Source organism: Panthera onca, chromosome B2 (genome assembly GCF_046562875.1).
Source record: "Panthera onca isolate mPanOnc1 chromosome B2, mPanOnc1 haplotype 2, whole genome shotgun sequence".
Classification (NCBI taxonomy): domain Eukaryota; kingdom Metazoa; phylum Chordata; class Mammalia; order Carnivora; family Felidae; genus Panthera; species Panthera onca.
Genome location: NC_138343.1, coordinates 113447228 through 113474263, shown reverse-complemented (window position 1 = coordinate 113474263; position 27036 = coordinate 113447228). Strand labels below are relative to the sequence as shown.

Sequence of the window (27036 nt, the reverse complement as noted above, 5' to 3'; positions counted from 1 at the left end):
ACGGGTAAAATAAAGAACATCATTAACCACCAGAAAATTGTCTTTTCCCTGAGTCCCTGTCAATCTACAATATCATGCAGCCACTGAACCTATCAGGAAGAAGACATCCTTATCAATAATCCTACCTAAATAGAATTATTTATGGAAATAATATTTATGGAAAATAAATTATGGAATAATTATTTATGGAAAACAGAAAAAATAACAATCCAAATCTACATATTTATGTGAGAAACTATGTTTTCAATACATTGTGACACCAACACCAAAAAGCAAGTACAAATTGTTCAGTGTTGAACCTGAAATGAGTGCCAGTTCTCTTTAATTCAGCTTAAATTTCTGAAGTTAATAGATCCAGTGAAGAAAGAATCTTATCCATTAGCCAAGAAATATAGCAGAAAAATATTCTATTGATTGTAATTATTTTACAATATTGAGCTCTATTAAAACAGCCATACACACACACACACACAATGGAATATAATGTAACTTTTATGGGAATTCAAGGAAATCTCTTTGGGCATATATTAGTCAGGGCTCTCCAGGGAAACTACCAATAGGTCGTATACATGTAAGAGAGAGAGAGAGAGAGAGAGAGAGAGAGAAATTTATGATAAGGAATTGGGTAATGTAATTATGGAGGTGGGCAAATCCCAAGATCTGCAGGTGAGTCAGCAATCTGGGGACCCAGGTGAGATTGAAGGGAGACAATTTAGTAGATGATTTTTGAGGTCAAAGAGACCTAGATTCCAGATTAAAAAATTTTTTTGAATCAATATGTGAACAAGTAAGTAATTAAAGACACAGAAAAGGGTAAGATTACATAGAGAGGCAGAGAAGCTACATGGTGGAGCTCACCTGCACTCCAACATCTAGAGCTAGACAGAGGAGGAGCCAGTAAAGCTATCTGAGGAAGGACCATGAGGGAGGGCAACCAAGAATGTCAGGCGCCTTGAGAGGGGCAAGTGTTTTCAGTGGTCAGCCTTTTCAGGCGCTTCCGGGAAGTGAGGATGATATGGACAAAAAAATTGTTGGCTTTAGCAAGATATAAGTAGTTTGTCACCTTGGTGAGAGCTATTTCAGGGAAGAAAAGGGAAACAAAAGCTTTACTGGAGCTCTGCCACTCTTGCTTGGATGTCTCTGTGCCAGAGATTATACCAGTGATTCCACTGCCCACACCCACCTAACTCTTCTTACCTCTCCTTCCTGAGCCAGGCAGCACTGCCACTCCCTGCATCCACATCCGCTAGATCAGGTTCTTTGTCTTACTTGAGGACCTCAGTGACCCCAGTACTGCAAGCAGAGTCAGCTCCAGACAGAGCATGGTGACTGTGTTCCACCAGACATACAGCCTGGGCAGTGCTCTGCACCCCAGCACCAACTGCAGCCCCCATGCCTTGTCCCTGGGGCAGCATGTACACCATACCCTCCTTGGCCACATGCCATCAACACTGCATTCAAAAAATACCCACACTAATGAGAAAATGGAGCCGCAGGAGCTGAATGACTGTATCACCTAAACTACAGCACCAAGGTGCACTCCCTAGTGCAACAGAATAAGGTCCTGCTTTCCAAGTGCAAGGGCCAGGTAAGTCCCACCTGGGGACATCTGCAAGAAGGAGATTCAGGAGCTGTGCCATTAGGTGGACCTGTTTACCACGGACAAGATCCACACTGAGGTGCTGTGTGACAACCTGGCCAAGGACACCATGCAACTCCAGAAGAAGCTGCAAGAGGAGATGCTCCAGAGAGAAGCTCAGAGCACACTAGAAACTTTCAGAAAGGATGTTCACAATGTTTCTTTGGCAATCTTTGATCCTGAACATAAAGTGGACTCCTTCTAGAAGAGACTGACTTTGAGAAACAGCACAGTGATGAAATCCATGAGCTACAGGCTCAGATTCAGGAGTCGCATGGGCAAAGTGGTGTAGATGTTTCCAAGCCTGACCCCATATCTGCTCTCCCCGATAGGCAGCAGCAGAATGAAAACGTAGCTGCAAAAAACCTTTGGAAAATTGAAGAATGGTACAAGCCCAAGTTTGCTGATCTCTGTGAGACTGCTCACTACACTAGAGCAATGATGCCCTGAACCAGGTGAATCAGTAGTCAAAAGGATATTGGTTGAGTCCCTCACTTGGAAAAAATGTCTGGCTTTAAAGAACTAAGTCTAGGGAGGTCCAGATGCATGAAATAGAAAACACTATTGGCCTCCTGCAGGATAAGATTCAGAACAGGAAGGGAGAAGTGGACTGCCACCTTCTTGTACATCTGGACCTGCAGAATATCAACACGGCCTTGTTTTTCAGAATGCCACCTAATAGGAAGCTGCTAGAAGACAAGAATAGTGTGTCTCTGCCTTTTTCAAATTTCTCTGAACCTAAGGAAAATCATTCTGGATTCACTCCTTCTGGTTGACAGCCAGCCACTCAAAATGGATACTTCTGATTAAGAAGGTTAAAACTAGAGATAAGTTTTCAATGAACCTTTGCCCCATCATGATGATATCAATAAAAATTGCACACAACTTAGTACAGCAATATATTTCCAGCAATAATAGAAAAGCAATCCATATCTTAAAGAAATAGCTTTCTAGTAACTTTATGCAGTTTTTCAGTAGCAGAGGATAGATGTAGAAGAAAAAGAAGCTCTGGCTCTTAAGAACCAATTCTCCTAAAGATTTAGGTAAAAAAAAAAGTTTACAGCACAGTCTAATTTATGAAGCCTTTTGCTATATACTAGCCTTTAAAAAATATTTTGAATACCACTGGAACTGCGTATTTTTTCCCATCAGGTATCTGACCATCCAGCTTTTGCTTCAATGGATCTTTGGAAAGCTAACCAACAAACAACAACCAGGAAAAAAATTTTCTCATTGGAATGGGTTGAAGAGAATGGAAAGTGAGAAAGTGGAGAGAGCAAAAGTAGGTTTACATTTTGAGGAGTTGTGTTGTCAGAGAATATCAGAGCAGTAGTTGGAAAAGAATGTGGGGTCAAAAAATAAGGTTTTGGTCTTGTTTTTGTTTTTTAAAGATGAGTGATGTCAGCAGGACACCTGGATGCCTCCTTCAGTTAAGCATTTGGCTCAGGTCATGATCTGGCAGTTCGTGGGTTCGGGCCCTGCTTGTAGCTCTGTGCTAACAGCTCAGAGCCTGGAGCCTGCTTCAGAGTCTGGGTCTCCCTCTCTCTCTGCCCCTCCCCTACTCATGCTCTGTCTCTCTCTGTCTCTCTCTCTCTCTTAAAAATAACTAAACATTAAAACAATTTTTTTTTAATTTAAAGATGAGTTATGTCGAGATGTGCATAGGCTAATTCTGCAGAGAGGGAGAAATTGGTGATTCAGGTGAAAGCGGGGGTGGGGTAGGGGTGGGGGGGGGTGGTTAGGCAATATATTCATAGGAGTAAAGCCCTTGAGGAGAAAGGGGATGAGGTCCAGGGCAAACAGGAGGAGCTAGCCTGAGGAGCAGAGACACTTTCTTTTTCATAACAGGATAGAAGGCCAAGCAGGTGCAAACCAAGACAAGTTTTCATAACTGGTGGTGGAAATGTGGTATTGTTTTTATCAAATTACATTTGTTTTCTCTGAATGTTTTGAGGTATCATCATATGAATGTTAAAAGGGAAGATTCTATTAAACATTCAAGGATAAAAAAATTGGAACGTGAATTTATGAGAAAAGTCTAGTGGTCTTCTGGAGTGTTGAAGTGTCTCTTAAAGATTTAAATTAAATCCAGTTTGAGCACTTGTGTGCTTTTCTTTGACCAGGTTTTGTTGTTTAGGTGAACTTAGAAAGTATACAGAATGAAGCGTTTCATTGGTACCAGGTTTTGTCAGAAGAATATGATGTCTGGACCATGGAATCTAAGAGAAGTAGTATAAAAGTGAAATTATGAAGAAGCAAAGTATCAGTACCTGATTATTTGATAATTGACATTATTTTCTCTCTGCTATCACACATGTATTTTCTAAAAATACTACAAAGCTGGCTCAGATATGAGAAAAAAAAAAAACTAGTACACATGGCCTTGAATCTTATTCCAAATCAAACTTTGACTCAAGTTATTTGAGCACAGACTCTGAATATCAAGATAAACAGCCCATATACTTTGTGCTAAACCTCTTAGAACACATATCATACAGATCAACCGAAGAATGCAATTGTAAATAGAACGGTTTAAACAATCAAAAGTGGAAGGAAGAAGCTAGAAGAATGCCAAAAAAGATAATACAAAAGCAATTAGAGCAAACTCACTAAAGGGAGAAAAGAAGGAGACAAAGCCTATATCTAAATAATGCCAAAACAAACAGTTGATAAGTGAAACATCTAGTCAATCAGCTGGATATTTTGTCTACAGGGAACCTAGCAACTGACTTGATGGATTTCTTTTTTTCACTGAATTGAGTGAATGAAGTGGTTGCTTTGGAAGCATGTTGACACACATAATGAAAGAGGCAGAGAAAAAAATAAAGGATGAATTTGGAAAAGAAAAAAATCCCTGGGACTTCTAAGTGATGGGTGATTAGATTAAAGGGACTAGAAACAGATTTTGGGGAGGAGATTAATTTAGTTGCATAAATTTTAATTTGAAATATAAAAAATCATAACATATTTTTCAAGATTATAAAAGATTTGTTCATCATGCAGTGGAAATGCTTTTAAGACTAATAAGATAAAATTAGAGATTGTAAAGACCTAGCATGTTGTCTCTTGTATTGAATCTTACTACATTTATTACTGGTATATCACTAAAGTGTAAATTAACCTCACTGAGTTATAATTCAATTTACTATTACAATTGTGTTCTTTTCCCCATCCTTCCTACTTTAAAATACAAATATTGGGGCTATTAGTCACTGTATGTCTATTAACACAGCCATCAGAGCCAATATCTATACGATTTGTATTTTGTCAAATGAGTATAAGGGCAGACACCCTACAAACTATCACAAATCTTCCAATGACAAGAAAGCAATTTCTATTTAGGAAGTGATACAAGTCATATTTTGTATTTTTTAAGATGAGTCTATTTAGTAGTAAATTACTAAAAGAGATGCACCATCCTCCTAGGTCATGTGAGTAGTAATAAGAATGGAGAAAGATGCGCAACACAGTAAAATCCTTTAAAAGAAATACTCTTTTGGCGCACCTAGGTGGCTCAGTTGGTTAAGTGTCTGACTCTTGACTTCAGCTCAGGTCATGCTCTCATGATTTGTGGGTTCGAGCCCCGTGCTGAGCTCCACGCTCATAGTGCACAGTCTGCTTGGGATTCTCTCTCTCCTCTCTGTCCTTCTACCTGCTTGCGTGTGCTCTCTTCCTCAAAATAAAAAATTGAATTTAAAAAAAATATATATACTCTTTTATGACCTCAACATTTACATATAAATGACCTATAGACACACACAATTATTTATTCTTTCTTTAAATCTATAGAATCTAAGACATGACGCTAGAAACTCTTCACACATATTAGGTGAAGATTTACCAAAATTACAGAATATATCACTCGATTGTGCAATATAAATGAGGTCAACACGATGTTGAACCTTTGCTGCTGTTTCTTCTTTATCTTTCTGAAGATTTTATCCTAGATTCCTTCAAAATGGCTTATTTTTTTATGATTTTTTAGGCTTCATTTAAGAATCATATGGAAATAACTGACAAAGGTATCAAACACATTCAATACTAAAATATTTTTCTGGTGATCTTTTCCTGGCCTCTGTCTCCTAAAGTGCCATTCTGGGAGGTTCTGAGGCACGTCTGCATGAGTTCCAGAGCTGGTCTTCCTTCAGGGTTCACATCTGTCCTGTTTCATAAGCTGTATTCATTCACTTCATGAGAGGCCATGTAACCTCTTGGGAAAAATACTCTCCTGGAAGACAGACAGATTCTGATTTAATCCTGGCCTTGCCGTATAATAACGCTATGATTTTGGAAAACTTGCTTAAATTTTCCATGTAGATTCAGATAGATGATTGATGGATTAAATGAGATAGCATGTAGGAAGCACCCAGTACTTGCCTGATTTTCCTTGTTTTTACTTTGCATTACTAAACCATGACAATACTTAAAGCCCATTTTGTGAAATACTCCACTAAAATGTAAGCTGTTTGTCTATTTAGAAGAAAAAAATATGTCAAATTTGTTCAAAGAAATCCCTAAATTATTTCTTATAAAGCATACATTTGTGTTTTGTTGTAGAAACTGAAGTTCAACTCCATCTTGCTCTCAAAAATGTACTTATGGTGTTTTTTTGTTTTTTGTTTTTTGGGTTTTTTTGTCAAAAATGACTCTGTTCAGATTTCCTGGTTCTCTTTACAACTGGTAAACCAGTTGCACTTCTTACTCAAAGCATAATAAATTATTATTTTGAACTCAATATATTTTACATAATCATGTTTAGATTATTTGTTCTTCAAACTTTGAATCCAAATAGATGTTGCAATTTCAGTGTCTAAAAATTTCCTGGCTTCCTAGCTTTGTACAAAATATAAGACTTTTCACTAACTCTTATACAAAATGTAGGACTAATTGGGGAATCATTTCCACTTTCGTTCTCAATCAGATGCTTATTTGTACCAAATATAATATAAATGAAATACATGCTGGTATTTAAATATTAGGTAACATTTTATTCAATATAAATCCCAACTTTTACAAAAATCACTTTTATTTGTCGTCTTAAATAGTGAGCAAATAAAGAACGTATCATTTTAAGAATGAAAATTCAATCCCCCTGCACTCTCTCTCTCTCAAAATAAATACTTTTTAAAAAAGAAAGAAAAATAAAAAGTCTTCAGTTTTTTCTTATATAATTTTTTTAAGTGCCAACTTTTTCAACAGAATTTTAATGATTTTAAAAACAATAGAAATGTTTTCTTCTCTGTTAATTTGCTAGATCTCACTTCAAACTCTTTTGGGTTTCTGAAGAATTGATCATAAGTAACATCTGCCAACCATCACAGATTGTCATCTGAGGAAGGGTTAAATGCAAAATAAGAGGTGTTAAATGCAAAAACAGCCAATCTTGAAAGAGAGTTGTTGTCTATGCATTGAGGGGGTAAGGGGACAAAAAGAAAGAGCAAATAAAAAAATAAAAAAAACTCTTTATCGAAGGGGGAAAAACAAAACAAAAACAAAAACCTCAAAATCCATCATGATCCTAATAAAAAAAGTAAAAATTAATTGAATAATTGAATATAATTCTTATCTCATTGTCAGATGAAAAAGTTCAAAGTTAAATGAGCTTTTTGGCACATCTCCCTTTTAGGAAAGAGACAAATATAAGGACAATTCGACCATACTCTCTAGTAACAGAAAGTTTAGGTGCTCAGGGCTGGGAATTATAAAAAACAAATTAATTCCAAAATTTTGTAACCACCAAAAGAAACTATGGATTTGGGTCCAATTAAGAAAAGTCACCAGATACTTTGTACAAGATCTATTAAATAGCGGCAGAAATCCTCTATACTCCCTACCACTACACATAAAAAAAGACCAGAGATATTTGAGGAGATTCCTTGGAACTACATACATACATAATTGAGCTACAATAAAAACAATCATCTAATTTCCCAACTTAACATCTGTTTATGCAACAGAGTTGCTACTCTGCATCTGTCCATTCTAATTGAGGGAAGAGTGTAGGAGGAGTAGAGAATTTGAGTATATGGCAGAGCAGAGAAAAGGGGCAGTATATAGAAAGAATGCAATGAAGCACTCTTACTTCTTTGGGTGGCAGTAAATGTGTGCCTCATAATGGACAAGTGAACAAGATGGAAGGTAACCGGGATTTAGCTATTTGTTTCGTATTCCACCAAGAGATCCTGGCAAGAGTTAAGGAATAAACAGAGGTGAAACTAAGAAATTGTTCAGAAAAGATCAAGTCAGAAAATAATTCCCTTTATTTGTGAATGATGAAATGAAGAATTTCCCAAACATGCCTCCAAAGAACCAACTCATGGGACACTTAAGAGACCATCATTTAAAGGCCTACTCTAAAGGGGGCTTAGAAGGTGCAGGAAAATCAACAGTGAGGGGAGTATGCTTTCTTCCCTAAACTATTCCTCTCTATGCCTGGATAAAAGTGGACCCAGAAGACGGAGAGAATGAGAAGGGGAAGAATAGCTCTCACTGATACCACCACTGATCCTTGGCCCAAAGTCACATTCAAATTTAGGGAGGAAAAAATATGAATTTGAACTTTTAAATTGGATTAAATTGGAACTGGACTATATATATATATATACTTTAAAATGACCAGAAAGCCATGGGATCCACTCAAGATGTCATTGAAAGATGGGTAAAGAAAATTTGTCCTCTCATGCTCAGTGGTAAAGATAGGAGGGAAAAGAAATACTGTTTCCTGTTTGCACCCTCAAGTTTAGGCTGTTCAATTAAAAGGCTACTTCACGTGAGTAGTCATATTTAATTATACTCCAAAAGGTTTGCTCTTCTAAATTCAAATTTATGTAACGGAATTTTTACTAAGACTTGTTCATTCCCCTTAAAACTTTTTTAAAAAGAAGACTTAATAATGAAAATGATACAAACAAAATCCCAAGACCTGATTCCATTTGTATTTCATGTTATTTCACATGAAATTAATCTTTTAATAATTGAATTCTTCGTATTGGTTTTTAATAATAGATTACATATATTTTCATTAATGCTCTTGTAAAACTCCATGGAATTTGCTTACTGTTCTATTCACATTTTATTATAATATAGAATCACTGTATTAAAATGTACGTATATAAAATAGGAACAGATATAATATACCCAAATAATTTGAAGGAAAAAAACCCCTTAAATTGTTAACTGTATTTTTGAGGGTTCATAAATGAAATGATACTAGTTTAGCAGGAAGAAAAGGCTTAACTAAAGTTCAAGGTATCATTTAATACAAAAATTGTATTAATGAGTAATTACTAAAAACTTTACTACTTTGAAAAATTAGTTGATATTACATGAACGTGCATTTTTAAAAAGTTTTTTAATGTTTATTTATTTTTGACAGAGAAAGAGAGAGAGACAGAGCATGAGTGGGGGAAGGGCAGAGAGAGAAGGAGACAGAATCCGAAGCAGGCTCCAGGCTCAGAGCAGTCAATGTAGAGCCCAATGTGGGGTTCGAACTCACAAACCGCGAGATCATGACCTGAGCTGAAGTCAGAAGCTCAACCAACTGAGCCACCCAGGCTCCCCGATGAATGTGCATTTTAATCTCATCAAATTAGCCTGCTATTATGAATTTATCATCCCTTCAGGTTTTCTAGGGTTGCTTTGCCAAGACTCTTCACTGATGGTTAGAATTTACATTAAATCCTAGCTATGTGTTACTGGTAGAAATAATTCAATATAAAACATAATTTAAGATAAAAATAAAGTTGACAATGACGAAAAAATTAAAAATTAGCATTATTATTGACCAAACATAAGGTATAATAAAGTTTTTGGTAAAATTTAGATCTGTAAAATTCAATCCAAGGAAAAATTAATTTCATAGAAAGAACTTTTTGAAATACTCCTAGTGGCAGAAACCAGAATTGGGAAAAGTTGACATCATAACAACAAAAAATATATAAATTATATATTTTATTTTTAAAAGGTTTTTTTAATATTTATTTATTTTTGGGAAACAGAGAGACAGAATGCAAGCAGGGGAGGGGCAGCGAGAGAGGGAGACACAGAATCTGAAATCAGGCTCCAAAGCTGTCAGCACAAAGCCCAATTTGGGGCTCAAAGCCATGAAGCACGGGATCACGATCTGAGCCGAAGTCAGACACTTAACCAACTGAACCACCCAGGAGACCCAGAAATTATATTTTTAAATTGTTGATCTTATTAAAAATATTAGTGAACTATATATGGTAAAAACTAAAACTGTTCACACTATAAAGAATCAATAAAGAAATTTAATATGCTTAATAAAATTAGTTCCAAAAAGAACTTTTGCCGCAAAATTTATTAATATTAATATAATTCTAATTGACATTTAAAATTATACTCCTTAATATGAAGTACAAAAACTCTCTTTAATCCTTAGACTCAAAATCGTGGAGTGGAAATGTACTATATAGGTCTATTATACTTTATGACAATCAAGAATGTGTAAAGAAACATGATGATTTAGGAAATATTCCCTATTATCTCACCTCAACCCCCAAAACAAAATCAACCACATTTGTTTAATGTATATCATAATCTGGTGAGAAAGACATGAATTGGGAAGGTTTGTTAATTCATTTATTCAACAAATGTTTATTGGGTTCCAATTATATACTAGATATGACTCAGAAGACAAGGTAGATATTGTTTTTGTGGTGCCTGTATTTTTGATGTGTTACTAAAAGTGGTACAAATAATACATCAACAAATAAAAAATGACTAAATAATAACTTATGTAGAGACTAAAATTAAATAAGACTAAAGACTAAGACTAAAATATGACTAGTTCTGGACGGAATTCCGGGGGGGAAATCACTTTTAAGCTGAGATGTAAATAATCCAGCATTTTTACACATGTGAATATCACATAGCATATTGGTTAAACTCCCAAGCTGGGAACATCTGTTTGAATTCCATTCTCAACTCTGTACCAAATGTATATCTTTGGAAAGATATTTATCTCTGTGTGGTTTAGTTTATTTTCATCTATAAAATCAGAATAATATCTAGCTATCCAGACTGCTAGAAGTTTAAATAAGTTGATACATATACAAAATTTATGAGTGCCTGGCATATAGTATTAAATAAATGTTAGCTATTAGAACTATTATTGTCAGACAATGATATTCCATGCAAAGAGACCAAAGGAGACAATGAGTTTGGCAGATGTGGGGAATAGAAAGACCTGAATGGCCGGGAGGGTGGTACAAGCTGAGAAGAGTAGGCAGGCAGGCAAGAATTGCATGGAGCTCCATAACCAGAGCATGGGCTTGGATTTTACTCTAAATGCAGTGGGAGCACTTACATAAATTTAAATGCTGAAGATACTTGTTTTGTGCAAAGGGGACACAGCAGGATGGCTTGGCCACATCAGAAAATCTGAGTTGAAAGATAAGGATAAATGGTGTAGTTTGAAAAGAAAATCAACCAATCTTCAGTACATTAATTTAAGGATTTCAATTATTATTTAAGAGAAAATTAGGTGTTCTCTTTCTCAGAAGGGAAGTCCTTTTTACTTACTTAGAAACATTTAAGAGAAAATGGTCCTTGCATTACAGAATTATTAGAAGGATTTTAGGAGGCTCTTAATGATCCATGTTGTCTTATCTAATTGATATTACAAAGAGAAAAGGTATACCAGCAAAAAGTGAAGTTGAGAATAATTCAGTGAATTTAAAATCTTCTAGCCAATCTGAACAATTCAGAAGGTATATTAGTCATTCTTCTAATTATCTAGATAATTTAGACAAGAGGAAGGGAGGAAAGAGATTGCTTATCCAGGTTAAATTATACAAATACAAAGCCTGAGGAAAAAATACACTTCTTATTTTAAATAGCTGCCACAAAACAGTATAGAATTTAGAATTAAAGAACTTAGTAATAAAACCAATATACACTTGTTCACACAAAATTTTAATCTGTCAGTTTTCATATTAAAAAAATTAGATCTCTCTCTCCATCTTGCCCACCTGTATATAATGCTGATGGGTATTTGGGCACACACCACATTTCAATGCCTTACCCCTTTTAATTTATAAGTACCAAGTTACCTTAAATTCATATCATGCAATTTTCAACTAAATTTTTACAGATGTAGAAATTTTTCTGAAATTACATAAAGTTCCATCTATTATCGTAAACTACAGGCAGCTGTTAAAAAATTTCTAACTTGCTATTACAATCATTCTGCAGAGAAAATATCTTAAAATAACATAGCAGAGCAAAGCCATATAATACAAACACTCAAAGAAAATGAGATAAGAGTACCCCCCAAAAAATTCGGGACACTGGTTTTACTCAGAGAAGCATGGTTCTGATTGACATTTTTAGATAACAGTGAAAAAGAGAATATGTCTTTAGTTTTCTAAATTCACTGGGCAAGATCTACCTTCAGATAGAGAGGTAGATAGACAAGGTAGAAAGATACATAGATATACAGATTAGATAAGATGGATGATAGATGATAGACAAGTGATAGATAATGATGATGATAGATAAGTAGATGATAGAGACACAGATATATAGATATAAGTATAGGTGATTTCCACCAATGATCAATGGAACATGTCCATTCAGATAGTTTTTGCCCCTGAATATGTTGTTTATGACACATGCAATGACAAATCTGAAACATTGTTTATTAATCATGTGAACTACCTCGTAAATAATAAACTAGGGAATAAAATTTTAATCAACACCACAACTTTATGAAATTTGTTATATATTCCTTATTTTGTGAATAAATTAATGAAACCAGACAGAATAAGTAACTTGTAAATATCAAGTGTTTGTAAAAATAGGTTGCCATTTTATTTAAGTCATAGTATAAACCAAATACGATAAATGGTACCTAAGAACATAGGAAAAAATGATTACATAAATACTACTTAATAAAAACATTTTATTGTGAAATATGTGTTCATATTGTATTGCAAAAACATGGATCCAATTTTTCATTGGTATTTTTGACAAACACAATGTCAGAATTTTTCTATAAAAAAGAAAGACCGACCATTTGCAATTCTTCATTCATTCAGCCACCAAGTATTCATTGATTGTCTACCTCTAGATCCTAGTCAATATCTGAGAATCTTGATATATCAGGGGAGGAAAAAAATACACAAAGACACCTGCCCTCATAAAATTTGCATTCTAGTATGAGGAATCTGACAATAAACAATATAACTAAAAAAACTAAGTAAATTATTCAGTACACTAGAAGGTGCTGAAGCCAGGCATGAGAGTCAGAAGTGTGGCAAGGAAGAGGAAGCAGGTAGCACTATTCAATAGTGTGGTGAAGGTAGGTCTTACTTATTCAGTAGGTATGATTTGAAAGAGGTATGAGAATGAGTGAAAAAGATGTCTGGAGGAAAAAGGATGCTAGGCTGAAGAAACAGCTAGGACAAAGGTCCTGATGCAGGAGAGGGACTAACATGTGAAAGGAAGAAGACCAGTGGGGTTGAAGTAGAGTGAGTAGGAGGAAGGTTAAGAGATGAAATGATACAGGTAAGAATTTGGTAGGTCATTATAAGAACTTCATTGAAAGGGGGAGTCATTTGACAATTTTGTGATGAGGAATGACATTATATGACTTTTGTTTTACAAGACTCTTTCTAAATTCCTAAACAGTGGAAGGGCAAAAGTGTAAGCAGGCAGACCTGCTTAGAGGTTATGGAAATAATCCAGCTAAGAAGTAACTTGGACCAGGATGGAAACAGTGAAAGTGATAAGAAGTCACTAGATTCTATTTAGAAAGTGGAGCTAAAGGTACTTGTTAGTGGACAGAATGTGAACTCTGAGAGAGGAATCAAGAATGAATCCTAAGGAATTTGGCCTGTAACTAGCCACCACTTACTAAGAAAGGAAAGACTGAGTGGGGTAGGTTCTTGAAGAAGTTCAGCGACTCAGTAGTGGGTTTGAAATGTGTGTTAAAATCCAATAGAGATTATAAATGGGCAGAAATCTGGAGTTTGGGACAGATACCATGGTGGAGATAAAATATTGGGATTTGTCAGCATGCAAATGGTGTTTAAAACCAAGGGACTGGATGAGTTTACAAAGATAATGAGTGAAGACAGGAGAGAGAGGAGGTAATGAGACTAGGGCACTACAAAATGAAGGGGTCAGAGAGAAGAGGAATCACCCAAAAAGCATTGAGAAAGAGCCAACAAGCATCCTTAACCACACAGATGGGAAATTATTAAAAATTATGAAAGAATGGATCAATTGAAATTCCAAAACGCTATATTTAAAAGTAATGAGTTTAAAATAGAAAAATTATGAGTGAAAATAATAGCTTTCCTCTTCTGGATTTTATTCTAAGGTAAATAAAAAGTAATTTACCAGCTAACTTTTTTTTTTTTAGCTAAACACAGAAAAAGCACGTACTTTTTTTTTTTTTTAGCATGTACATGTCTTATATGACATTATCTATTGCTGTTACCAGTAGCCTGAATAATTGGGCAATTTCCAGTGAGTTAGATGTTTAGGCTTCAATACAAAAGCTAAAGGTGGGGGGGCGCCTGGGTGGCTCAGTCAGTTACGCATCCGATTTCAGCTCAGGGCATGATCTCGCAGTCTGTGAGACTGCTTCGGGCTCTGTGCTGACAGTGCAGCAGCCTGGAACCTGTTTCAGATTCTGTGTCTCCCTCTCTCTCTCTGACCCTCCCCCATTCATGCTCTGTCTCTCTCTGTCTCAAAAATAAATAAACATTAAAAAAATAAAAACAAAACAAAACAAAAGCTAAGGGGGAAAACTCAATACATGCTTTTAAGAAAGAAAAATGCGTTTTTCGAGCATCTGTGACTAAAAACTATGAATCAGAAGGGGATAAAATCATAGAACTGTAGACAGACTGCAAAAGCCAATGAACAACAACAACAAAAAACTAAAAACCAACCAAACAAAAACAATAAAGGAATTCGAGTCAAGAGGACAGTCTGGACAAATCTGAAACACCATTTATTAAGCATGTGCACTACTTGGTAAATAATGAACCAGGAAATAAAAATTTAGTCAACACCACAACTTTAAGAAATTTGTTATATACTCCTTATTTATTGATTTATGAATAAATAAATTAAAAACCAGACAGAATAAGTCACTTTTAAAGTATCCACAGTTGAAATGACACATTCAGGATTTAAAGTCAAAGTACTTAAATCAAGTATAAATATGGTGTATCTTCATAGACTTTCAATTTTAATAAGAGTTAGAAGAATTCAATTTTTAATCTGTACACTTTCTGCCACAGAAATGTCAGGCAAAGACAATAGGTTCCTATATTCTATGATGTTCAATTTTGTGTTTCTATATGAAAGACCAGAGAACAACTTACTGTGCAGAGTATATTTCATGTACTTGACACATTGAGTTATACAAATTAACCTTGTGTTCTTAGTGTTACAGCCCAATGAATTGGAATAGCATTGCTCCTTGAGCAAGATCAGACTAGACTAGCACCTCACTAGGCTGAAGAATTACTAGTAATGTCCCTAAATTAGAAAAATATACATTATGATTTCTCTCAGAAGGAGGAGGCAGAGAGAAGGGAAAAGAGGGAAGGAAGGAAGGAAGGAAGGAAGGAAGGAAGGAAGGAAGGAAGGAAAGAAGATAGGAAGGAATGAAAGAAGGGAGGAAAAAGAAAAAAGAAAATAAAACAAAAGAAAAAGAGAGAAAAGGGAAAACTACATTAAGGATGCTACTTATTATTTTTGTTTAATTTTTTGTTAGGGAAAAAATGGCTCCCTCAAATTACCACAACTTCCTGCTCTCTGTAAGATATTTTATTTACAACATTGATAATGCACCCAATTCTGTTTCCCACCATAGTAAATTCCAGAATAACCCCAAATAACAAAAATTCAGTTTTTTTTCGTGATCTTACACCTTACAGTTGCCTGAAGATTTTACATATATGTGTGTACATATTTATATGTATTTATATGTGTGTATATAGAGAGATTATATATATATTTATATTTATATAACATTTACAACCAAGGAACACAGGTTTGTGGTTAAAAACAAAAAGCCTGAAGCATAAGCTTAAAATAAGGAAAAATAAACATGATAATGAGGGAAATTCAGAACAATCTAAGATCATCAAGTATTGTAACAAAAATGCAGTTGGTCCTGAGGCTACCCACTATGTACTGGTCCTAGCCACAGCTAGGGAGTTAGGAGAAAACAGCTGCTCTCAGTCTTTAAATTATACTATGTATGTAAATGCTAATGTAAAATGTTGAGTGTGACTATTGAGAGGATGCGAGTGAGCCCAAGCTCTGCTCAAGAACACCCAGAGCAATAACCAGACAAAAACAATAGCAAAGCTTCAGTTATACAGATGAATAAGTGCTAGAGATATGATGTGCAACATTGTATCTATGGTTAACAATACTATATTGTACACTTAATTTGTTAAAAAGGTAGTCTTATGTTAAATGTTCTCTCTGTAATAAAATTTTCACCTGCAATTGTAGTTAAAATCCCATCATGCACATATTGAAGGAAAACAGCCAGAATTCCCAGGACTCTGAATCTTCTTTGCTGCTTTCTTTTCTCCCTTACCTTATGATGTCTGAGTGCCCAAGACTACCCTTAGACTTCATTACTTTTGTCTCTGTTGGTCATCTCATCCAGTCTCATAGCTTTAAATATACATAGTATTTAAACTCCAAAATTCATATTATCAGTCTGAATCTCTCTCTTGAAAGACATGTTTTAGCAAAGCATTGTACTAAAATTTATAAGACCTGGACTCTACACTTCATGTTTCAGAAATAAGAATTCGAAACCACAAGGTATATCTTGTAGCATCTTTGACTAAAATCTTTTAATGACTGCCAATAAACTAAAGGGTTCGGTTCAAATCTCTTGGCATCACCATTAATTTTCTTCAAATTCTGGCCCATGCCTACCTATTGAATCATGTCTACCAATTTATACAACAGATATCCTTTGTTCTGATCTTCACAATATACTTACAGTTTCCTAACATTATCCAATTTTTCCTTCCTACATACCCTCATATGTGCTTCATCCCCTCCTTGAAATTCTCTTTCCTACTTTGTTATCAGTTTTTAAGAATCAGTGCAAGAGTGGTGAAAGTAGAGTAATTAATACTTTATTCTTTTTAACTTTGTTTTTCATACAAATTTTCTATTGTGAATCATGCTAGTTTTAAAATTTATAAAAACATTTTATAGACTCAGATAAATTAGCTTCTCCTCCATAAAGCATATAATCCTCTGTCTCCCTTATTATACCACCGAGCACTTTTCTGTGATTGTTTCCTTACGTTTATTTTTAATAACTTGAATATCCCTGAGGTAAGGGATCTCATTCCATCTTTATATCTCCTGCTTAATATGATTCCTGGTGCCATTTGATAGCAATCATTTTGACTAGGTTTTTGTTTAATAAATTTAACCACCATAGATTCAAAACTACTAAACACTATCTCAAAAAATTCCTCTAGAATTTTGAGTTTTGATTATTGAAAACCAAATGTATTTTGGATATTTTTTCTCCTTTTATATGTATTCTTTATATTCTATACTTTATCTGAAAAGAAGACTATTATGGATAATATTGCATATGATTTAAATTATACTTTTGAATACATTTTACGGTGGAATATTGACATTCAGCTTTCAAATCATACTCACGTGATATGAAGCAATCCCAAATAAAACTTTTTTGGATGACTCATAACCAAAAAGGAATTAAACAATTAAAATAAAAACCAGTTCTTAAAAGTTATTTTAATATTACAAATATAAGTACACAAACTACTTTTTATAAGATTAGAATTATACCATAATATGATCTCTATTTTTCTGTCTCATATTTAACTTAAGTTTTTATAGTTTTTGGCTCCACTATATTATATTCTCAGAAAATTATCTGGCTAACAGTCTCTATCTTATTTATTTGTCCTGTCTGTTATTTTTCATATTTATTTAACTTTTTTTGTTTTTAATAATTGTCTTCATGGATACATTTAATAACTTTAACAATCATCAATAGCTAGTTGCACCAGTTTTCCTTTGCACTAATAAATAGTAATTATATTTTTACCACATGACAGAATTCCAACATATAAAGCACATAAAATTTTAGAACAAGATAGTGGAATAGGAAGCCTTGGGCCCTTCTTCCTCCCATGGATACATCACTTTAACAATACTTGGGCAAATTCCCTTTGTAAGAAATCTATAAACTAGTTGAGAGGCTCTTGCATCCTGGGTGAGCACAGAACCAGCTGGAGCCAATAGGAGCCAGTAAGACACTCTCTCACCACTGACATAGTACCATCTGATCAGAAGGAAACCCTCACCCCAAATTTCTCTTGAGGGAAGGAAAAGCTCATACAATTCAACTTTCCAATTTTTTAGGGGTTGCTCCAAGTTCTGGTTTCTGTTTCATCTGCCTTGAAGTGCTTATGGAACCTAGCATACTCTTGATGTCTGGGTCCAGGGAGATTGGTCAATGAGAACAAAAATAGTGATTTGAAAGCATGCACTCACTATATTCTCTTTTCCAACTCAGTGCAGAGTAAGCAAGAAAAAAAATCTCATATCTCAAATTTTCCTGGGAAGGAAAATAGGCAGTGCATCTAATTTTCCAACTTTTCCAGAAGCTTCCCAAAAGACTAACTTCTGTTTTGCCTATCTCAGAGCACTTATGGGACTCAGCAGAGTCTAGATGACTGAGGCCACTAAGAACAAAGACAACAGTTTGAACTAGCACGCAAGCACAAGCCATAGCCCCTCTTCCCAGCTCAGCAAAGAACAAATGGGCAAAAAGCCCAGATCCCAACTTCTCTCTGGGTAGGGAACGAGTTGAAACATGCACTCGGAATTCCAAATTTCTAGGGTCTGCCCAAGAGTCTGACTTCTGTTTTGTCTGTTTTAGAAGGCTGACAGCACCCAGCATACTCTAGACTCCTAGGGACTGCTGGGAACAAAATGGTGGTTACCACAAAGGTATGAAGTGCCTTAACAATCTTAGAATAGGTTTATTGTTGAGCGTGTTCTCCTGCATGAATCCAGTCCTGAAGACTGGGAGAAGTGGCTCTTTTCTAATGCATAGACATCAACACAAAGAGTCAGGAAAATAAAGAAACAGAAAAATGTGTCCTAAACAAATTTGTCACATACTAGGGAACCTCCATAAGATTATTGGCAGATTTCTCAGCGGGAACTTTGCAGGCCAGAAGGGAGTGACATGATACATGCAAAGTACTGAAAGAAAATGACGGCCAACCAAGGATACTACATCCAGCAAGAGTGTCCTTCATAAGTAAAGGAGCTGAATTCATCACCACTAGACTTGCCTTAAGGAAATGCTAAAGAGGTCTTCAAATTGAAATTAAAGGACCCTGAAGAGCAATATGAAAACATAGGTAAATGCATAAACAAATACAGACCACTATAATATTGTAATTAATTCTAGTATAAAAAAGAAAAGACAAAGTATTAAAAATAAGTATAATTACAAAAATGTATTAGATACACACTATAAAAGAAATAAATTGAGGCAGCAATAACATAAAGGGTAGGGTAGGGAGTAAAAGTGTAGACATTCTGTATGTGATTGAGGTTAGTTTGCTATTAGCTTAAAATAGATCATTTCAACTTTATTTAATGTAAGCCTGATTATAACCACAAAAACCCATAGAAAATACAAAAAGAGAGATAAAGGTATCAAAGCATATAAACAAAAAATATCAACAAAACACTATAAAAAAAAGGAGAAAAGAACTACTAGACAGAAAACATTCAACAAAATGACAATAGTAAGTTTTCCCCATTGATACTTACTTTAAATGTAAATAGATTAAATTCCCCAATCAAAAGATGTGCAACGGCCGAACAGATTAAAAATCAAGATCCAACTATACATTGTCTACAAGACACTCACTTTGCAATTAAAATTACACATATGTTGAAAGTGAAGGGGTAAAAAAAGATATTCTATTCAAACAATAACCAAAAAAACAGCAGGGAAGTTCTACTTGTGTCAAACAAAACAGACATTAGGTCAAAAAGGAGAAAAAGAAAGAGCCAAAAGACAAAAGACAAAAAAGAGACAAAAGAAAAATTATGAAAAGATCAATTCATCAAGAAGTTATAACAACTAGGGCTGCCTGGGTGGCTCAGTTGGTTAAGCAACTGACTTCAGCTCAAGTCATGATCTTGTGGTTGGTGAGTTTAAGCCCCTCTTTGGGCTGTCTGCTGTCAACAAAGAGCCCGTTTCAGGTCCTCCATCTGCCTCTCTCTGCTCCTACCCCACCAGTGCATGCTCTCTCTCTCTCTCTCTCTCTCTCTCTCTCTCTCTCTCTCAGAAATAAACATTTAAAAAAAGAAGATACAACAATTATAAATCTATATCCACCCAACTTCAGAGCACCTAAATATATAAACAAACACTGACAGAACTAAAGGGAGAAATAGTAGACAATAAAAAAGCAGGAAGAGACTTCAATGCTTTATTTTAAATAATGGATAGAAAATCCAGACAGAAAATTGGAAAGGAAACAGTGGAATTGAACAGTACTATAGACCAGATAGACCTAACAGATACATACAGAACATTCCACTGAACAGCAAGAGAACAACCATTCTTCTCAAGCATACACAAAACGTTCTTTTAAAATTTTTTTTAACGTTTATTCATTTTTGAGAGACACAGAGAGACAGAGCATGAGTGGGGAAGGGGCAGAGGGAGGGAAACACAGAATCTGAACCAGGCTCCAGGCTCTGAGCTGTCAGCACAGAGCCTGATGCGGGGCTTGAACTCACAAACTGTGAGATCATGATGTGAGCTGAAGTCGGACGCTCAACCGACTGAGCCACCCAGGCACCCCCATACACAAAACATTCTTCAGGATACATCCCATGTTAGGTCATAAATATATTAACATTTTAAGAAGATTGAAATCATACCTTCTCTAACCAAAATGGAACAAAACCAAAATTAATAGAGGAAGAAAAACTGGAAAATTCACTAATATGTGTAAATTAAAAAGCAGATTCCTAAGCTACTAATGGGTCAGATAAGAAATCAAAAGACAATTCAGAAAATATCTTAAGACAAATGAAAATGAAAACATCACATACCAAAACTTATGGGCTACAGCAAAACCAACATAATACCGATATTCATACTGATAAAATGCTTAATTGAAAAAAAAAAAAGAGTCTCAAATAAATGATGTAAATTTATAACTCAAGGAACTAGTAAAAGGAGAACAAACAAAGCCCAAATTTAGAAAAAATAAAGAAAAGATATAATAAAGATTAGAGCAGAAATAAGCAGTATAGAGAATAGAAAAACAGAAAATAATAAAACTAAGTCTTTTGCAAAAGCCAACAAACTGACAAACTTTTAGCTAGATGAAAATAAAAGAGAGGAAAGACTCAAATAAATAAAATCAGAAATGAGAGAAAAGACATTCCAACTGTTGCCAAAGAAATAAAAAATAAAAAATAATTTTAAAAATAAAAAAATATATAGGGCACGTGGGTGGCTCAATTAGACATTTGACTTCAGCTCATGTCATGATCTTGCATTTCATGAATTCAAACCCCATATCAGGCTCTGTGCTGACAGCTCAAAGCCCGGAGCCTGCTTTGGATTCTGTCTCCCTTTCTCTGCTCCTCCCCCACTCACACTCTGTCTCTCTCTCAAAAATAAACATTTAAAAAAATTTTTAAAAAGAAAGAATCATAAGAAACTACTATAAACAATTATATACCAACAAATTGTATAAGCTAGAAGAAATTGATACATTTCTAGAAATATACAATATGAATCAAGGGGTGCCTAAGTGGCTCAGTCAGTTAAGCCTCCAACTTGGTTTTGGGTCAGGTTTTAATCTGCAGTCTGTGAGTTCAAGCCCCATGTCAGGCTTTGCACTGACAGTGTGAAGGCTGCTTGGGATTCTCTCTCTCGCTCTCTCTCTGCCCCTCTCCTACTCATGCTCGCTCTCAAAATAAATAAATAAACTTAAAAAAAGAATAAACACAAAAAAAATTGAATCAAGAAGAAATAGGATATCTTAAATGACCAATAGCAAATAAGGAGATCTAATCAGTATCGAAAATCTCTCAAGAAAGAAAATCCCAGGACCAGATGGCTTCACTGGTGAATTCTACCAAATATTTAAAGAACTCATGCCAATCCTTCTCAAAAAAATTGTTGAAGGAATATTTCTAACTCATTTTATGAGGCCAAAATTACCCTGATACCAATGCCAGACAAAGACACCATAAGGAAAGAAAATTACATGCCAATATCTGTGATGAACATAGATGCAAAATTCCTCCACTAGCAAACAAAATTCAACATCACATTAGAAAGCTTATCACCATAACCAAATGGGATTTGTCCCTGGGATGCAAGGATGGTTCAACATATGTAATTAATAAATGTGACAAAGCACATTAACAGAATGATAGATAAAAATCATATGGCCATTTCAATCGATGCAGAAAATCACTTGACAAAATTCAACTCTCTTTCATGATAAAAGTTTTAACAAAGCAGAAGTAGAAGGAACTTATAACAACCTAATAAAGGTCATATATGAAAAGACCACAGCTAGCATCATACTAACAGTGAAAAGCTGAAAGCTTTTCCTCTAAGATCAGAAACAAAGCAAGGATGTTCACTCTCCCCACTTCTACTCAGCACAGTACTGGAAGGTCTAGCCAGAACAGTCAAGTGAGAAAAAGAAATGGAAGTCATCTAAATCAGAAAGGAAGAAGTGAAATTGTCTGCATTTGAAGATATATGATATTATATATAGAAAACCCTGAAGACTCCACCAAAACAATAACAACAACAACAAAAAGAACTGGTAAACAAATTCAGTAAAGTTGCAGAATACAAAATCAATATGCAAAAATCAGAAGCATTTCTACACATTATAACAAAATATATGAAGAAGAAATTTAAAAAAAAGACATTCACAATAGCATCAATAACAAACTTAACTAAGAAAGTGAAAGATCTGTGCACTGAAAACTACAAAATACTAGTGAAAGAAATTAAATAGGATACAAAAAAAATGAAAGATATCTGTGTTCATGGATTGGAAGAATTACTATTGTTAAAATGTCCAACTTACTGATCTACAAATTTAATGCAATCCCTATCAAAATACAATAGCATTTTTCGAAATAGAAAATAATAGAAATATAAATCGAAAAAAATCCCAAAATTCATATGGAAACACAAAAAACTCTAAATAACCAAGGCAAATTTGAGAAAGAAAAACAAAGCTCGAAAAATATCACTTTCCAATTTCAAAATATATTACAAAGTCACAGTAATCAAAACAGTATGGTAGTGGCATAAAAACAGATATATACACCAATGGAACAGAATAGGGATGCCAAAAATATAGCTATGCATATACAATCAATTGATCTGAGACAAAAATTCCAAGAATACACAATGTTGCCTCTTCAACAAATGGTGTTGGCAAAACTGGATATTCACATGGAGAAGAATGAAATTGAACCTTTTTCTCACATTATACACAAAAAATAACTCAAAATGGATTAAAGACTTAAATTTAAACCTGAAATTGTAAAACTCCTTGAAGAAAACATAAACAGAAAGCTTCACAACATTGGCATGGTCTTGGTGTTAAGAGTGATTTCTTGGATATGATACCAAAAACACAACAAAGTTAGGAGTACATCAAACTAAAAAGCTTCTGCAGCACAGTAAAGGTAACAATTAATAGAGTCAGGGGCACCCTATGGAATGAGAAAAAATATGCAAACATTGCATCTGTTAAGGGTAATATCCAAAATATGTAAGGAATTTCTACAACTGAATAGCTAAATAACAAATAACCCAATTTAAAAATGTTCAAAGGACTTGAATAGACATTTCTCTAAAGGACACATACAGGACATGGCCAATAGGTATATGGGAAAATGCTCAACATCACTAATTATCAGGGAAATGCAAATCAAAATCACAATGAGATATCAGTTCACACCTGTTAGAATGGCTATTATCAAAAAACAAAAGTTAAATATTGGCAGAGGTGTGGATAAATTGGAATACTTATGCACTATTAGTGGGAATGTAAACTGGTGCAGCCACTCTGAAAAACAGTATCAATATCCTCAAAAAATTAAACATATACCTTACCATATGGTCAGCAACTCCATTTCTGGGTATTTGTTCAAAATAACAGAAATCTTTTATTGCAGCATTATTCACAACAGCCAAAATCCAGAAACAACCTAAATGTCTATCAACAGAAGAATGGATAAGAACAATGTGATATATATAATGAAATATTACTTAGGCTTAAAAAGAAGAAAATTCTGTGACATTCAACAACAGGGATGAATCTTGAGGATAGTACGCTAAGTGAAATAAGCTAGCTGCAGAAGGAAATATACTGCATGATACTGCTTATAGGATGTATCTAAAGTAGCCAAAATCACAGAAGCAAAATGTAGAATGATAGGGACTATGAGGAGGGGCAAATGGAGAGTTGCCATTAAAGGAGTGTAAAGCTTCAGTTATGGGAGATGAATAAATTTTAGAGATCTGCTGTACAAAATTGTGCATGTAATTAACAATACTATATTTAGATTTTTTAAGAGGGTAAATTTCATGTTAAATGTTCTTACCACAAAGAAAAAAATTACATTCCAAGTTAGGTATGGAATCTCTACTAGTATTTAAAATCATTATTCAGTAATCAAAGACTGAGGTGAATAATAATGTTTATTCATATTACTGAATTGATATGCTAATTAGATATCATGGTAAACCATTATATTCATAATATACAAGGTCAGTGATGGCAAAAATCATGTTAAACTGTTTAGCAGAACCTGGGGCGCCTGGGTGGCGCAGTCGGTTAAGCGTCCGACTTCAGCCAGGTCACGATCTCGCGGTCCGTGAGTTCGAGCCCCGCGTCAGGCTCTGGGCTGATGGCTCAGAGCCTGGAGCCTGTTTCCGATTCTGTGTCTCCCTCTCTCTCTGCCCCTTCCCCGTTCATGCTATGTCTCTCTCTGTCCCAAAAATAAATAAAAAACGTTGAAAAAAAAATATTTAAAAAAAAACTGTTTAGCAGAACCAAGTAACAAGTTGTGGCCAAAAATAAGATTGGAGCAAACTTTCAGTTAATTAAGCATTTTACTTTATATTACAGTTCTTTTGCTAGCCTTATATTTATAATTATAATCATTTAAGTGCATTGTCTAATTACTCCTGGTACATCTTAATGTCCTTGCAGGAAGTTATTTTTCCCCTCTAATCTTTTTATTTCTAAAACACATTAGCCCATTGCCTAGAAAAAAATGAGTAAATGTGTAATAATACAGTAATTTAATGAATGGTTTCTTCCCTTAAACTTTGGGTTTAAATTCTTTCTTACTCTTTCTTACTCATTATTAAGAGTAATAACCGGGGCGCCTGGGTGGCTCAGTCGGTAAAGCGGCCGACTTCGGCTCAGGTCATGGTCTCAAGGTCCGTCAGTTCGAGCCCCGCATCGGGCTCTGTGCTGACAGCTCAGAGCCTGGAGCCTGTTTTGGATGCTGTGTCTCCCTCTCTCTGACCCTCCCCCGTTCATGCTCTGTCTCTCTCTGTCTCAAAAATAAATAAACGTTAAAAAAAAAATTAAAAAAAAAAAAAGAGTAATAACCAATCAAGAATTGGTCCAGTTGACTTTGGATCTGACAAAGCAACTTCCTACTCTCAAGTCATACATGCAGAATATGGAAGAATGTTAAGTCACTAAATGTAATTTAGTGGTACCACGACTTTACAGTTAACTTCAAGTAATGACCACTGCATCATTCAAAAATTTTTATTTAAAACAAGTTTTTAAAAATAGAATTAAGATCTTTCCCCCTATTTTTTTTTAGAAATTGGAAAGGAGAATATACCATGCAAAAACATCACATTGATCTTCTAGTTTAACTTTCATTATTAAGTCTTAAAAGGTTATTTGGTAGTAATTAAAAGATGCTGGGTATTTCTTTTTTTTTTTTTTAATTTTTTTTTTTTTTTTATTTTTGGGACAGAGAGAGACAGAGCATGAACGGGGGAGGGGCAGAGAGAGAGGGAGACACAGAATCGGAAAGAGGCTCCAGGCTCCGAGCTGTCAGCCCAGAGCCCGACGCGGGGCCCGAACTCACGGACCGCGAGATCGTGACCTGGCTGAAGTCGGACGCTCAACCGACTGCGCCACCCAGGCGCCCCATGGGTATTTCTGAAAGTAGGCAAGAGACTATGAAAGTTGAAAATGACATCAGTTTGGGCAGCATAAAATAAAATAGAAATAAGAAGTTGTCAGCTGTTATGATTAGGACCTGACATACAGTCTGACCACTCAACTATGACCTTCTGTTATTTCCATACCTTTTATGCAAATATCAAGCCTATAAAGGTGAGCCATAAAGCCCATTAGATACACGAGTTTTTTTTGCATACCTGACTTAGTTAAAAAGTAAATTCATTCAAATTTCCCAAAAGCTAATGTTGTTTTTCTAGAATTCATATTTGTTATAAGAACAGTCTCCAGTTCACCTAGGAAAAAGGACTGGTTACAATCAACAGTTTTGAGACCTCAAAATAACTTCAATCCAGGAAGGAAATAGGAGTACTGCATACCTGGTCAAAACCTAGAAATAGCCATCAAGATGTATGCTATTCCCAAAGGCTGAGCCATTCTGTGGGAATAGAGAAATAAAAAAACTCAAGTAGCCATACTAAGGACACAGGAGGGGCAACAAAGAGATGATGGAAGTCTAAGCATAACCAGCAGTTATAACTCAAGGGGTTAACTTCCTTGGCAGGTAGAACTGAGGCAATATGTCTATACCCTGTCTTGATCAAATAGGTCAAGGAATTAGGGTAAGGCTGAGACTGCAAGTGGTGAGGTATCAGAGGATCACACTATGGAGACCCACAGAAAACAAGGCAGGAACATTGAAAGGAAATATGGAAAGAGTACAGAAAATCTGGGTTGTCAACTTACCACTGACCAGCTGTGTGACCTTAGGTGAGTCATTAACCTTTCTAAGTTCTCCTCATAGATAAGCAGATAAACATACCTGTCTAGCCTACCTCACAGGGTAAGCATACCACATAACATACCACATTATAAAACTGTATGAAGTACTTCATCATCATTAATGCACTACCTAAATATAAACTCTAATTATTATCATGAATATATTTTGGTGCCACAAATAATGTATCGTACTTAACTTAGTTTCTATGAGAAGACATCCAAAAAACCCATCATTTATTGATAAACAACCTCAGGTAAAAACAAAAATAAAAACAAACAAAACAACACCTAAGCTGAGTTGACAACACCTAA

At 35.0% G+C, this 27036-nt stretch overlaps 1 pseudogene; it reads left to right on the top strand.

Moving 5' to 3' along the window:
• The first annotated feature begins 636 nt into the window (after positions 1 to 636).
• Positions 637 to 2106, top strand: LOC132668013 (vimentin pseudogene; annotated as a pseudogene).
• Positions 2107 to 27036: the final 24930 nt, after the last annotated feature.